Raw genomic sequence first — 14,239 nt, 5'->3', positions numbered from 1 at the left:
ACAGCCTGCTTTGTCGAGTCTTAGAAGATGTGCAGTTTGTGGATTAACGCTCCACGATTAATTGACGATGTACAGTGGAATGATGTATGAAGAAATATTTCATACTGTAGGAATTGCAGGTTTAACTTCACAGACTGTACCCAGTCTTTGGGGGGTAGGGGAGGGCAAATGTCTTTCCTTGTTATAGTAATAGGTTTTACCCTTTTAACTGGCACAAAAACTGACACCTTTATTCAAGGCATCATGTTTGCAATAACCACAACATAAGCAGTCAAAATGCAAACAAAAGTGACAACTCTCATAAAAATATGCACTGTCCTTGAATTTGATTGGGTAAAACCTATTACTATATCTTGTTACTGACAAAGGAGGTCTCATAATGTAAATCTTTCCTTCTTGTTAAACTCCAACCCTCGCTGCGACCCTATTAAAGCAACGCTGGGTGGCACCCTATTCCCATTGTAGATCCTGAACTCGTGCTGTGCAGAGTGGTCCTGATGTCTTGTGACTCCCAAAATTAATTGACCCCGAACATATTTGCATATTAAATGTTGCGTTTTAAATAAAGCCTCCTATTACAATATTAAGCTTTAGAGGAGACATGAGACATTTGGACCACCCTGTATCTGTAGCCTGGAATTCCACGTTGCTGATGGTGGCCAGTTTACATTTTTTGGCTTCTCACAAAGTGATGCTCAATATACACAATAAGTATGAAAATAATGGAAGATAAAAACATCTCACATTCTGAAGGATTTCAGCTCAAAGTTCAGCTTTAAATGTGACCTGTTTTGTTGCCAGAAAAAAAATGGGAAAACCTATTTTCATATCAATCAGCCAATGAACTGTCATTACACTGAATTTGTATCTGAGATATAGACAGGGTTCTCATAATAAATTGATGGTGGATAAAACCAGCAAGTGGCAAATTCTGCAACAGGTTACTTTATACATTTCTATAGATCTCGTAATGAAATGTGCGTGTGTGTTGCGGTTTTTTCTGTTTAATTTTTGTTTAAAAAAATTGTTACTTATTAACTTTGTACCCAGTGGTGTTGACAAGAATCAATTATCAAAGTTAATGACACACCCACAAATGAAAAGACGGCTGATAAGTTAAAGAGCCAAGCTCCATTGGAAGTGGACAGTGACCAGTCATTTTATTGTCGAGATACGTTACACAAGTGCGTTACTTGGCGGGCTGCAGGCCAACAGTAGCCGTTCAAGATGAGATCAGATTGCTTCATTGATGTTTTGTTCATCATTAGACCTCCTTTGCCAGTACCAAAATATAATAATAGGGTTTTTCCTCTTTTTTTCTGGCAACAAAACTGAAGCCTTTTTAGCAAGGATTCATGTCTGCATTAACCACAATACCTGCAGTCAAAATGCAAACGAAAAAACATACTATGATAATAAATATGTGGCATTGAAGCCTCGACCCAATTGGTGCTCGACCAGATGACGCCAAAAGGCTCAAAAGAAAGCCGTCCCTTGGTGTGGACCAATCAGTTTCAAGGACAATGCATCATCATATATTATCATAGTATGTTTTATTTTTGCATTTTGACTGCAGGTATTGTGGTTAATGCAGTAGACATAAATCCTTGTTCTATGGGAGCCTTTAACATTGAAGTCTATGGGAGCCTTTAGCATTGAAGTCTATGGGAGCCTTTAACATTGAAGTCTATGGGAGCCTTTAATATTGAGGTCTATGGGAGCCTTTAACATTGAAGTCTATGGGAGCCTTTAACAGTGAAGTCTATGGGAGCCTTTAACATTGAAGTCTATGGGTGCCTTTAACATTGAAGTCTGTGGGAGCCTTTAACATTGAAGTCTGTGGGAGCCTTTAACATTGAAGTCTATGGGAGCCTTTAACATTGAAGTCTATGGAAGCCTGTAACATTGACGTCTATGGGAACTTTTAACATTGAAGTCTATGGGAGCCTTTAATATTGAAGTCTATTTGAGCCTGTAACATTGAAGTCTGTGGGAGCCTTTAACATTGAAGTCTATGGGAGCCTTTAACATTGAAGTCTATGGGAGCCTTTAACATTGAAGTCTATGGGAGTGTTCTATGTTGAACTTCTTTCGCTCCGTACGTGGCCAGCCATGCAAACCCACTGGCGGCATTCACAAAACAGACCCAGCACCCGTACCTCTGATTAGCACGGTTGGCCACGTAGGGTGCGAAAGAAGTTCAGGGCACGTACAGCCCTCGCGACAGGGAGCTTCGAGGCGCGTCGTCAGGGCCGTCGTTTGCGACATGGCCGGATAGCTTCTGAAAAACAGCTGCACGGCTCGGTGGGCATCAGGCGGTGAAATAAACAAAAAGAGTCTCCAGCGAGCGGAGAGCGAGAGGAGAGGCGGAGAGGGACGGACGCTCAGGCGCGGCGTTCGGTCTCACCACAGGATGGTGGCGGGCGGCCACACCAACACCGAGCACTCCATGTACACCGCCTCTCCCTCTCTCGCTCTGTACATCCTGTCTGGCTCCGACAGCATCTGCGGGGCGCTGGCTGTGTGAGGCTGTCGTCGGGGGGCTGCCGCGTCCCCCCCTACGAGTCGTGGAGTGGGGGGGGGTCATAGAAGGCGATTCGCACAAAGTGGGTTTTTTAAAAATATAAAAAAATCGATTTTCAGAACCCTCTCTCTCTCCCTCTCGCCTGCAAGGTTCTGCGGCTCGGAGTGGTTGTTTCTCGCGTTGGCCTCTCGTCACCGTGGCGGTCGCGTGGATTTCTCCCTCCGGGTCCTTCCGGGCGTCTCTCCCCCCGCGCCGCACTCAGAATCGACGTCGCGCGTTTCAAAGCGTTTGGGCCGCAAAACAAAAAAATGTCCGCGCCCGCTGACGACGGCGACGGCCCGGTCGCCGGTGAAAAGCGCCACGTAGCTCGGTGGGGCCCTTACCTGCCGGTCAAACACAAAAACAAAGTTTTTCGCAGTTTTAGTTTTCCTAACGAGGGGACGCCGGCCCGGCCCCCGGGGGTCGACGTGGGGGGGGTCACGCTGGGGTCGCGGGTCGTGAGCGACAACTCCGTTGTTGTCCGCCCGGCGGTGGGAGTGAGCTCACCGCGGTGCTTCCCGTCTAGGCGGGTGGCACGTGGTGGGGTGAAGTGTGGGACACTTCAAGAGGTTTGGCTGGCGTGGTGGAGGAGTGGGGTCCAACGTGCCCTGCCTAGAGGGGAGCTCCCTACAGCGCTCTGTGCAGTGAAGGACCTCCTCCTTATCCTCCTCCCCCTCCTCCTCCTCGTCCTCCTCATCCTCCTCCTCATCCTCCCCCTCATCCTCCTCCCCCTCCTCCTCCTCCTCCCCCTCCTCCCCCTCCTCCTCATCCTCCTCCCCCTCCTCCCCCTCCTCCTCATCCTCCTCCTCCTCATCCTCCTCCCCCTCCTCCTCCTCATCCTCCTCCCCCTCCTCCTCCTCCCCTTCCTCCTCCCCCTCCTCATCCTCCTCCCTCCTCCTCCTATTCCTCCTTCCGCCAACAGGGGCACGAGCAAGTACTTGCAGTGCTGCACCTTAACAAACTGCGTACTCAACTGGGCCCTGTACATGTGTATGTGTGTGTGTGATGTCGCAACCGTGCACCTTTCCGTCGTGTGTCCGGAGGTTGCTGCTTTGCTGCATACACCTGATGTGAGCTTCTTTGGTACCGTACGTGGCCAGAGATGATAACCGCAGCTGTGGGCGAAAATACAGCAGAGTGTTAGTAGGGTCTCTGTGTGAGTAGTGTGTGGGTCTCTGTGTGAGTAGTGTGTGGGTCTCTGTGTGAGTAGTGTGTGTGTCTCTCTGTGAGTAGTGTGTGGGTCTCTGTGTGAGTAGTGTGTGGGTCTCTGTGTGAGTAGTGTGTGTGTCTCTCTGTGAGTAGTGTGTGGGTCTCTGTGTGAGTAGTCTGTGGGTCTCTGTGTGAGTAGTGTGTGGGTCTCTGTGTGAGTAGTCTGTGGGTCTCTGTGTGTGAGTAGTGTGTGGGTCTCTGAGTGAGTAGTGTGTGGGTCTCTGTGTGAGAAGTCTGTGGGTCTCTGTGTGTGAGTAGTGTGTGTAGTGTGTGTGTCACACAGATACCTACAAGTGTTTCGAGTACTCGGCCCCGCTTGAACGTCGAAGTGCTTCGTTGAAGCCATCATTTGCAAGAGCCGGAGCGCTTCTGAAAAAAAAAAGCGCCACGAAGCTCAGTGGGCATTGCCTGGTGAAGTCAAAAGAGTCGAGTTTAGTCGATGGCCTTTAGTGGGAGTAGCGTTGAGAGGGGGCATCGTCTCAAGTGTGGTAGCGGCGCTGTTTGCTACTCACGGTCAAGGGGCAGGGCGAAGGGGTTGTGACGACGGTCGCCCAGCACAACGACCAGCAAGGCCACTAAACGGGTGGTGGTGGAGAAAGTCTCCATTGGGGGGAGGTGGCAGATGGTCGGCCTGGCGGCTTCCTTCACTTGGCTAGGAGGGGTGAAGGGGAGGGAGTAGGAGGAGCAGTGGGAATGATATTTATTTAGACTGCAAGAGGAGGAATCCAAAGCGCTACGAAGCTCTTTTTGTCACAGATGTCCAGCTGTGGCACTGGGTCAGAACATGACAACAAACACAAAACAAAAACACGGCGTGAGTGCAGAGTTACAGGAAGAGTAAAACAAATCACTTTAAAAATATATATACTAATAAAACTAACCAATGTTTAATGTTGCCACGGGAAGCACACCACCATGCTACATAGCTCTTTTTTAAGAAGAGACCTTGGCCCATAAATGGTGGGCTGATATCAAGTGGACATTCAGGGCAAAATACTCTAAACGCGTGGCGTTTCGGAATGCGGAGGGGGAAAAACCGGAGGACTCTGGGAGAAAAATCCACGCGGCCGCGGGGAGCGAGAAACGTCAACCCCAAAGAAAGAGCAGGGAGTGTCAGGGTCGGTATCAAACCCCACGACCTCCTGTACACCAGGTGACAACCATGCCGGGTTAAAGACCTCCTCCTTCACAAGGGACAATTGGATGCATGCCTAAGGCTCCCTCACTGATGGACACGTTCCTCCTGTGTTGAGCAAAATGTTTAGGTTCTCATCGTTTCGCAGAGGCTGCATTTTTTGCCACCGCAGAAAACGAACGTTGGGGGAAACGCCTCCTCGCATCGGACTCTTTCTTTTTTTTTTGCTAAAGTCACGTAGGTAAAAAAAATATCTATAAAATAAATAAATGAAAAAAACAACTCAATTAAAATCACGTTTCGGAGGCAGCAGCACAAGCTTCCGTCTTGAGGTGGAAACCGTCACGGCAAAATTGCTGCATCAGGTGAAGAGAACTCTAAGACACCCGAGATTGTATACAGGTTAAGGGGGGGGGGGGGGGGGGAGAGACAAGAAGGGCCGTGGGGGGGGGCTAAGTTAAGCCACCTTCTGTTATGCTGCAGGGGGTTGGGGACGGAGAGATGGCCGTGTGCAGGTTGAAGAGCGTTACACACGTGAACCAGAGGCAGAAGGCAGTAGTTAAGCTGACAAACTGGTTGCCTTGCGGAGCATACTGCTGTAAACTATAAGGCTGCTAAAGTTTAACTTGGGTTTAACTTTATTTTTTTTACCAGCGCGACTTTACCGAAAAAAAGCTAAAGACTATGAATCCTTGCACATCACGAAAGCTTCAAATCTAGCGCCTCACATCGTGTTAGTTTGGCACCGATGTTCGTGCTGATGTTTTAAACTAGATCAATAAAACAACATTGATTACAGCCCCAGCTCAGGTTATTTTCCCATCAATGAAACAGCCCCTGGAGTGAGAGCACCTTCCAGGATATAAACCAACACTGCCGCACGTCTGTCCAAGAGCTGTGTAAAAAAACAATTGAGTTGAAAAAAATGTCAAGCCGACAGGGAAAGGGGCTCCTGGCAAGTGTGACCACCAGCCAGGTCGATGTATTGGTAATGAGAATGTGCAATTGTTTTTGTCCTTGGAAACACGAACTATGAATAAAACGAGATATTCTTAGCTCTTTCGGTAAAGTCACGTTGAAGGGAAACAATAAAATAAAAAAATATATATAACAATAAAATTTCTCACGACGTTTCGACCATAACACAAACGGTTGTCATCAGGTCGAAACGTCGTGAGAATTTTAATTATTTTATATATATTTTATTATTTTATTGTTTCCCTTCAACGTGACTTTACCGAAAGAGCTAAGAATATGAATTACTGCAGTCACGAAAGCTTCAAATCAAAATTTAAAACGAGATACTCACAGAGTTTACGCTTCTGAATGTGCCCTTGTTCAAGCGGTTCACTCGGCCTAAGAGGCAGACGCACGGTAAATTATTGGGCGGCACTTTGTAAGCTGCTAAGGTAGACAAAGTGAGCTTGAACACGACGCGCTCGAGTGAAGTCTTTGAGCGACGCATCACCACGTTGACACGCGTGCATCGCAAACAATTAAAGTTTAAAACACGCAGCAAAGATTCGTTACAAAAAGCCGAGCGGCAGCCTTCACGCATCCTTTGGAAGCTTGCTAACCCACAACATAACCTAGAGACCATCTTCCAGGTCTCCATGGAGACCATCGCATGACAGCGGCATCTGTAGCCGGCCAAAGTGCCGCCTCGGCCGGCTGGGCAATCTAGCCGAGACCGGTGACACTCCCGGAATAGGCCTCAACGCGGCACTCACCAGCGCAACGCTGCGTAGGTGCTGGGGAGGGGGTCTTGAGCTATATCCTCCTTCGTGGTGAGGTTACAAACAAAACAATGTCCTCGTGTGGTCGTGGTGGAGGAGGAGATTCGACGTTCCGTGCCTCGAATCACGGGCAGGCGACTCGGCGGGGCTGTTATCACGTGAGGCCTTAGCAGGGCGCTTTTATAAATCGTAGTGTGGATAGGCGAACACGCAGTGCGAGCGAGGCTCAGATTCTGTAGAATTGATAAACACTGCCCATAGACTCAGCACTGCCCATAGACTCAACACTGCCCATAGACTCAGCACTGCCCATAGACTCAACACTGCCCATAGACTCAACACTGCCCATATACTCAACACTGCACCATAGACTCAACACTGCCCATAGACTCAACACTGCCCATAGACTCAGCACTGCCCATAGACTCAACACTCCCCATAGACTCAACACTGCACCATAGACTCAGCACTGCCCGTAGAGTCAACACTGCCCGTAGACTCAACACTGCCCGTAGACTCAACACTGCCCATATACTCAACACTGCCCATAGACTCAACACTGCCCCATAGACTCACCACTGTGATCTCTACATTGGGTCAAACTTAACATATCTTAATGTTCGACGGCTTGTGCACCAGATCTTATTTATTCACGATGTACTTACAAAAAATTCCGCAGACTACCTACTGGATCTCCTCTCTGTTTCAAAGAACAAATTTGACCTCAGGTCTTCGCTCATTTACCAGCTTCACATTCCCTATTGCCGTACAAAAACAGGAGGAAGGGCCTTTGCTATTGATGCCCCCAGGGTCTGGAATGCTATTGCCAATAAACTGCAACTTGAATCACTACCTATGAGATCTTCACTCAAAACTGCTCTAGAGGAGTTGTACACCCCTAGCTGCCACTGCTATTCAGTGGCCTAAAATATGGCTCTAGATTTTGGTGTTATAATTTATTTATGTAGTTTATTGTTAAAAATTCGGTCACAGTCCCTATGATCACTGTTACATTGCATTTATGGCTTTTATTTTGGTGATTTCGAAAAGTTTTTATTTTATTTTTGGCCATGTTTTTGTTTATTGTAGTACGGAGTTAGACTGATGGCCTTAATCTTAGTTGTCTTGTGGTTGTTGTTGTTGTTTGACTTGCATCCCACTGGGATTTTTTGCACACAGCGTTGGTGTACGGTGCTATTTCAGGAATATTTTTGATGTTTTTTTTTTCCTGTATTTTCTGTTTGCACAGTCACACATAATCACTTTAAGATGTTTTCATGTTCATGTTTTTTTGTTTGTTGAGGTTGCACCCGATTCAAGAGCCGAATGGCTCACAGGGCTATACCAAATAAATTAAACTATGAACTACGACCTCCTGTACACCAGGCGAGGTTTTAAAAATTTCCCGCGCTTTTTGTGACTCCGGGTCACGTGGCCCCGGCTGCCTCCACCCCCCCTCGCGCCCTCGGCAGCGCCTCTCAGTCCCTGAAGGCCACCGCGAGGTTGTTTTGTTAACAAAGTAAATAATCTCCTCATCGTGTACATGTACACACGTGTGTGTGTGTATAGAGAGAGAGTGAGTCACGAGTGATAGATAATTAATAATTAAGCTGAAGTTAGCCGTCCAAGTGGGAACGTGAAGAGTTTGCGGCGTTGGTTTTGGTGACGGTTTGTTTTTGGCGGGAAAAGTGAAAACGGCTGCGCTGGGGGCTCGCGTGAGGTAAACTTTTAATTAAACACAACTCTTAAATTACTCGCCTAATGTTTATTTTATCATCGTAATATACACGGCGTTTAATATTTGCGCAGGTTGACCAGCGTGGTGAAGTATGGTCAGGTCACATTGACCAGGGTGGTGAAGTATGGTCAGGTCACATTGACCAGGGTGATGAAGTATGGTCAAGTCACATTGACCAGAGTGGTGAAGTATGGTCAGTACACATTGACCAGCGTGGTGAAGTATGGTCAGTACACATTGACCAGGGTGGTGAAGTGTGGTCAGTACACATTGACCAGGGTGGTGAAGTATGGTCAGTACACATTGACCAGCGTGGTGAAGTATGGTCAGTACACATTGACCAGGGTGGTGAAGTATGGTCAGTACACATTGACCAGAGTGGTGAAGTATGGTCAGGTCACATTGACCAGGGTGGTGAAGTATGGTCAGTACACATTGACCAGGGTGGTGAAGTATGGTCAGTACACATTGACCAGGGTGGTGAAGTATGGTCAGGTCACATTGACCAGCGTGGTGAAGTATGGTCAGTCCACATTGACCAGCGTGGTGAAGTATGGTCAGTACACATTGACCAGGGTGGTGAAGTATGGTCAGGTCACATTGACCAGCGTGGTGAAGTATGGTCAGTACACATTGACCAGCGTGGTGAAGTATGGTCAGTACACATTGACCAGGGTGGTGAAGTATGGTCAGTACACATTGACCAGGGTGGTGAAGTATGGTCAGGTCACATTGACCAGCGTGGTGAAGTATGGTCAGTCCACATTGACCAGCGTGGTGAAGTATGGTCAGTACACATTGACCAGGGTGGTGAAGTATGGTCAGGTCACATTGACCAGCGTGGTGAAGTATTGTCAGTACACATTGACCAGGGTGGTGAAGTATGGTCAGTACACATTGACCAGCGTGGTGAAGTATGGTCAGTACACATTGACCAGGGTGGTGAAGTATGGTCAGTACACATTGACCAGAGTGGTGAAGTATGGTCAGGTCACATTGACCAGGGTGGTGAAGTATGGTCAGTACACATTGACCAGCGTGGTGAAGTATGGTCAGTACACATTGACCAGGGTGGTGAAGTATGGTCAGTACACATTGACCAGGGTGGTGAAGTATGGTCAGTACACATTGACCAGAGTGGTGAAGTATGGTCAGGTCACATTGACCAGGGTGGTGAAGTATGGTCAGTACACATTGACCAGCGTGGTGAAGTATGGTCAGTACACATTGACCAGGGTGGTGAAGTATGGTCAGTACACATTGACCAGGGTGGTGAAGTATGGTCAGTACACATTGACCAGGGTGGTGAAGTATGGTCAGTACACATTGACCAGCGTGGTGAAGTATGGTCAGTACACATTGACAAGCGTGGTGAAGTATGGTCAGTACACATTGACCAGTGGTGAAGTATGGTCAGTACACATTGACCAGCGTGGTGAAGTATGGTCAGTACACATTGACCAGCGTGGTGAAGTATGGTCAGGTCACATTGACCAGAGTGGTGAAGTATGGTCAGTACACATTGACCAGCGTGGTGAAGTATGGTCAGTACACATTGACCAGCGTGGTGAAGTATGGTCAGTACACATTGACCAGCGTGGTGAAGTATGGTCAGGTCACATTGACCAGCGTGGTGAAGTATGGTCAGTACACATTGACCAGCGTGGTGAAGTATGGTCAGTACACATTGACCAGCGTGGTGAAGTATGGTCAGGTCACATTGACCAGCGTGGTGAAGTATGGTCAGGTCACATTGACCAGAGTGGTGAAGTATGGTCAGTACACATTGACCAGCGTGGTGAAGTATGGTCAGTACACATTGACCAGCGTGGTGAAGTATGGTCAGGTCACATTGACCATCGTGGTGAAGTATGGTCAGTACACATTGACCAGCGTGGTGAAGTATGGTCAGTCCACATTGACCAGCGTGAAGTATGGTCAGTACACATTAACCAGAGTGGTGAAGTATGGTCAGTCCACATTAACCAGAGTGGTGAAGTATGGTCAGGTCACATTGACCAGCGTGGTGAAGTATGGTCAGGTCACATTGACCAGGGTGGTGAAGTATGGTCAGTACACATTGACCAGGGTGGTGAAGTATGGTCAGGTCACATTGACCAGGGTGGTGAAGTATGGTCAGTACACATTGACCAGGGTGGTGAAGTATGATCAGGTCACATTGACCAGGGTGATGAAGTATGGTCAGGTCACATTGACCAGAGTGGTGAAGTATGGTCAGGTCACATTGACCAGAGTGGTGAAGTATGGTCAGGTCACATTGACCAGCGTGGTGAAGTATGGTCAGTCCACATTGACCAGCGTGGTGAAGTATGGTCAGTACACATTGACCAGGGTGGTGAAGTATGGTCAGGTCACATTGAGCAGCGTTGTGAAGTATGGTCAGTACACATTGACCAGGGTGGTGAAGTATGGTCAGGTCACATTGACCAGCGTGGTGAAGTATGGTCAGTACACATTGACCAGGGTGGTGAAGTATGGTCAGTACACATTGACCAGCGTGGTGAAGTATGGTCAGTACACATTGACCAGGGTGGTGAAGTATGGTCAGTACACATTGACCAGAGTGGTGAAGTATGGTCAGGTCACATTGACCAGCGTGGTGAAGTATGGTCAGTACACATTGACCAGGGTGGTGAAGTATGGTCAGTACACATTGACCAGGGTGGTGAAGTATGGTCAGTACACATTGACCAGAGTGGTGAAGTATGGTCAGGTCACATTGACCAGGGTGGTGAAGTATGGTCAGTACACATTGACCAGCGTGGTGAAGTATGGTCAGTACACATTGACCAGGGTGGTGAAGTATGATCAGGTCACATTGACCAGGGTGATGAAGTATGGTCAGGTCACATTGACCAGAGTGGTGAAGTATGGTCAGGTCACATTGACCAGAGTGGTGAAGTATGGTCAGTTCACATTGACCAGCGTGGTGAAGTATGGTCAGTCCACATTGACCAGCGTGGTGAAGTATGGTCAGTACACATTGACCAGGGTGGTGAAGTATGGTCAGGTCACATTGACCAGCGTGGTGAAGTATGGTCAGTACACATTGACCAGGGGGGTGAAGTATGGTCAGTACACATTGACCAGCGTGGTGAAGTATGGTCAGTACACATTGACCAGGGTGGTGAAGTATGGTCAGTACACATTGACCAGAGTGGTGAAGTATGGTCAGGTCACATTGACCAGGGTGGTGAAGTATGGTCAGTACACATTGACCAGCGTGGTGAAGTATGGTCAGTACACATTGACCAGGGTGGTGAAGTATGGTCAGTACACATTGACCAGGGTGGTGAAGTATGGTCAGGTCACATTGACCAGCGTGGTGAAGTATGGTCAGTCCACATTGACCAGCGTGGTGAAGTATGGTCAGTACACATTGACCAGGGTGGTGAAGTATGGTCAGGTCACATTGACCAGCGTGGTGAAGTATGGTCAGTACACATTGACCAGGGTGGTGAAGTATGGTCAGTACACATTGACCAGCGTGGTGAAGTATGGTCAGTACACATTGACCAGGGTGGTGAAGTATGGTCAGTACACATTGACCAGAGTGGTGAAGTATGGTCAGTACACATTGACCAGGGTGGTGAAGTATGGTCAGTACACATTGACCAGGGTGGTGAAGTATGGTCAGTACACATTGACCAGCGTGGTGAAGTATGGTCAGTACACATTGACCAGGGTGGTGAAGTATGGTCAGTACACATTGACCAGGGTGGTGAAGTATGGTCAGTACACATTGACCAGGGTGGTGAAGTATGGTCAGTACACATTGACCAGGGTGGTGAAGTATGGTCAGTACACATTGACCAGCGTGGTGAAGTATGGTCAGTACACATTGACAAGCGTGGTGAAGTATGGTCAGTACACATTGACCAGTGGTGAAGTATGGTCAGTACACATTGACCAGCGTGGTGAAGTATGGTCAGTACACATTGACCAGCGTGGTGAAGTATGGTCAGGTCACATTGACCAGAGTGGTGAAGTATGGTCAGTACACATTGACCAGCGTGGTGAAGTATGGTCAGTACACATTGACCAGCGTGGTGAAGTATGGTCAGTACACATTGACCAGCGTGGTGAAGTATGGTCAGGTCACATTGACCAGCGTGGTGAAGTATGGTCAGGTCACATTGACCAGCGTGGTGAAGTATGGTCAGGTCACATTGACCAGTGTGGTGAAGTATGGTCAGTACACATTGACCAGCGTGGTGAAGTATGGTCAGTACACATTGACCAGCGTGGTGAAGTATGGTCAGTACACATTGACCAGCGTGGTGAAGTATGGTCAGGTCACATTGACCATCGTGGTGAAGTATGGTCAGTACACATTGACCAGCGTGGTGAAGTATGGTCAGTCCACATTGACCAGCGTGAAGTATGGTTAGTACACATTAACCAGAGTGGTGAAGTATGGTCAGTCCACATTAACCAGAGTGGTGAAGTATGGTCAGGTCACATTGACCAGCGTGGTGAAGTATGGTCAGTCCACATTGACCAGCGTGGTGAAGTATGGTCAGTACACATTGACCAGCGTGGTGAAGTATGGTCAGTCCACATTGACCAGAGTGGTGAAGTATGGTCAGGTCACATTGACCAGCGTGGTGAAGTATGGTCAGGTCACATTGACCAGGGTGGTGAAGTATGGTCAGTACACATTGACCAGAGTGGTGAAGTATGGTCAGGTCACATTGACCAGGGTGGTGAAGTATGGTCAGTACACATTGACCAGCGTGGTGAAGTATGGTCAGTACACATTGACCAGGGTGGTGAAGTATGGTCAGTACACATTGACCAGGGTGGTGAAGTATGGTCAGTACACATTGACCAGGGTGGTGAAGTATGGTCAGTACACATTGACCAGGGTGGTGAAGTATGGTCAGTACACATTGACCAGGGTGGTAAAGTATGGTCAGTACACATTGACCAGCGTGGTGAAGTATGGTCAGTCCACATTGACCAGAGTGGTGAAGTATGGTCAGGTCACATTGACCAGCGTGGTGAAGTATGGTCAGGTGACATTGACCAGGGTGGTGAAGTATGGTCAGTACACATTGACCAGAGTGGTGAAGTATGGTCAGGTCACATTGACCAGGGTGGTGAAGTATGGTCAGTACACATTGACCAGCGTGGTGAAGTATGGTCAGTACACATTGACCAGCGTGGTGAAGTATGGTCAGTACACATTGACCAGCGTGGTGAAGTATGGTCAGGTCACATTGACCAGCGTGGTGAAGTATGGTCAGTACACATTGACCAGCGTGGTGAAGTATGGTCAGTACACATTGACCAGCGTGGTGAAGTATTGTCAGGTCACATTGACCAGCGTGGTGAAGTATGGTCAGGTCACATTGACCAGAGTGGTGAAGTATGGTCAGGTCACATTGACCAGAGTGGTGAAGTATGGTCAGTTCACATTGACCAGCGTGGTGAAGTATGGTCAGTCCACATTGACCAGCGTGGTGAAGTATGGTCAGTACACATTGACCAGGGTGGTGAAGTATGGTCAGGTCACATTGACCAGCGTGGTGAAGTATGGTCAGTACACATTGACCAGGGTGGTGAAGTATGGTCAGTACACATTGACCAGCGTGGTGAAGTATGGTCAGTACACATTGACCAGGGTGGTGAAGTATGGTCAGTACACATTGACCAGAGTGGTGAAGTATGGTCAGGTCACATTGACCAGGGTGGTGAAGTATGGTCAGTACACATTGACCAGCGTGGTGAAGTATGGTCAGTACACATTGACCAGGGTGGTGAAGTATGGTCAGTACACATTGACCAGGGTGGTGAAGTATGGTCAGGTCACATTGACCAGCGTGGTGAAGTAT

At 48.1% G+C, this 14,239-nt stretch overlaps 1 long non-coding RNA gene across 2 annotated transcripts; it reads right to left on the bottom strand.

Annotated features, from left to right (window-relative positions):
- Positions 1–1,111: 1,111 nt before the first annotated feature.
- Positions 1,112–6,861, bottom strand: LOC142912095 (uncharacterized). 2 transcript variants are annotated; one of them, XR_012933917.1, is made up of 6 exons: positions 6,638–6,861; positions 6,217–6,263; positions 4,285–4,424; positions 4,064–4,141; positions 3,586–3,678; positions 1,112–2,558 (listed from the first exon to the last, which is right to left on the bottom strand). It is a non-coding gene; the product is annotated as an uncharacterized LOC142912095 (long non-coding RNA). The 2 variants fall into 2 exon arrangements; XR_012933918.1 differs by lacking the exon at positions 1,112–2,558 and adding an exon at positions 2,877–2,907.
- Between the last annotated feature and the right edge of the window lie 7,378 nt (positions 6,862–14,239).

This window comes from Petromyzon marinus, unplaced genomic scaffold (assembly GCF_048934315.1).
Source record: "Petromyzon marinus isolate PM22_M1 ecotype Great Lakes invasive population unplaced genomic scaffold, UKy_Petmar_22M1.pri1.0 PM_G_Scaffold_19, whole genome shotgun sequence".
In the NCBI taxonomy this organism is placed as follows: domain Eukaryota; kingdom Metazoa; phylum Chordata; class Hyperoartia; order Petromyzontiformes; family Petromyzontidae; genus Petromyzon; species Petromyzon marinus.
This window is presented reverse-complemented; position numbering and strand designations above follow the sequence as displayed.